At 38.8% G+C, this 1,810-nt stretch overlaps 1 protein-coding gene across 1 annotated transcript in view; it reads left to right on the top strand.

Moving 5' to 3' along the window:
* LOC117815319 (ubiquinol-cytochrome-c reductase complex assembly factor 1) overlaps positions 1-404 on the top strand; it is a 26,233-nt gene extending 25,829 nt beyond the window's left edge. Inside the window, exon 9 of the mRNA XM_034686964.1 lies at positions 1-404. This exon is cut by the window's left edge and continues 145 nt beyond it. The gene's annotated coding sequence lies outside the window, so the exon portion shown is untranslated.
* Positions 405-1,810: the final 1,406 nt, after the last annotated feature.

Raw genomic sequence — 1,810 nt, 5'->3', positions numbered from 1 at the left:
CAGACTCCTGTTTCCTCTAATCCAAAGTCCTCTTCTCTGACCTCTTCTCCCCCAATCTGTCCCCTCCCTGTTCCAGAGTTTGTCTCTCTTCCTTTCTTCTTCCTCTTGTAATCATGCAGCCTGTCCCCCTCCTCCTTCTCTGTACTCTTCTCCTCCTGTCAGGAGGGATTTTAAATTTGACATTAAGTCTTTTGCTGTCCTTTATGTCTGCTTCTTTTTCTTACTTTCCTCTCAGTACCCAAACCGTTTTTCCTTTCTCCCTTCAGAAGTCTGTTTCTGGAGGTCCAGTATAGCCAAGATAGACAGTCAGGGATATTTTCACACGCAGACCTTCACAGAAATCCATAAATCATTAAAAACAAGCCAGCCAAAAACCAGGAAATGCTGTGCATCATCATCCTGAACGTTGTCCTGTCGGTTTTGAGAGCCTCCTCAAACTGTTGAATCTGTTATTAAGAGAGAAACACACAACACGAGAACAACACACTATTTATATTTTCTGTTTTCCATGAATGCCACTCTGTATTTGTAAAGTATTTTGTATACCTCCATGTTTACGCTCTTTTCCTGCAGAGGTCCAAGACTTCTGTCCTTCACTGTAAGTTACAGAGTTTCACTCTCAATATGAAGTTAGGAGACCTAGAAATAATGCTTCTGGTGAACAAGTGGAAGATATCAGCGGGCTAATGGACTGTCTTCGTAAGGGAAGGATGAGTGTTTCTCTGTGAGCTGTCAGCTGTTTGTCTCTTTCTCTCGTCTCATGATGCTCTCAGACCCGAACAGGAAGCCGCGCTCTTAAAGACGTGTCATCACTGCTTTAAAAACAGTTAAGATTTGTTTTTGTTTTTAAAAAGACAATTAATAAAATGTTCTCTGGATGTAAAAACGCACTGAGTGTTTGGGTTTGTTGTTTTTCTGTTTTACTTGACCAAATAGACAAAAAGCTCGCTGAACAGGCTGCTGGAACTTTTTAGTTTTATTCCCTATCTCTGCATAGATCATCAACAAGCTACAACTAAACTAGAGGAGTTTAAATGACATCCAAATAACTATGAAATACACTATGTGTTCTCAAGTCAGAGTAAAAACTCATACAGATTTAGAGGAGTCCACAATACAGCTACATGAACGTTGTTCACCTGCACTAGGGCTTTGCTTCCTCAGTTATCATGTCATGCTGTGAGGTATTTATTTATTTGATTGAATCCATCAAATAAAAACTCCATTATGATTCTGATCAGAAGTCAAATTTAAAAAAGGATGGAGATCATAGAAACAAAAAACACTGAATCAGCATCGATTCGCTCTGCAGAAGAAGAGGACACAGTGAGACAGGGTCAGTCATTTATTGACTGATAGCTGTTGTATTATACTTTTCTGAGCTCTTGTTTTGCTCTCAGGGCTCCTTTATGATTAGTTTTTTTTTATCAAACTCAAGACACATTTATGACACATTTGATTTATAACAAAGTGAATCTGCTATTAAAAAGTAAAGAAAGTGAAATGTGTTGAATGACAGATCCCTTGTCACTACAGGAGCTCTGCTTCTGTTCTGCAGAGGGCGCCACACTCCACTTTTTAGTGTACAGCTAATCAGCTGATCCTGATTAATCATACCTAACTTTTAATTTATTTTGTTCTCACCTCAAAAGCAGGAGCTCTGTACAGCAGTCTTCGTACAACAATCTACAAAATGTAGTGGGTGTGCCAAACCATCATCCTTTTGTAAAAATAAATACATTTATTAAAACTTTCAGAGTTCGTATTACCAAAAAGAGATTTCTATGAACCCATACCCCTAGGTGACTTC

This window comes from Notolabrus celidotus, chromosome 1 (genome assembly GCF_009762535.1).
Source record: "Notolabrus celidotus isolate fNotCel1 chromosome 1, fNotCel1.pri, whole genome shotgun sequence".
In the NCBI taxonomy this organism is placed as follows: domain Eukaryota; kingdom Metazoa; phylum Chordata; class Actinopteri; order Labriformes; family Labridae; genus Notolabrus; species Notolabrus celidotus.
This window is presented reverse-complemented; position numbering and strand designations above follow the sequence as displayed.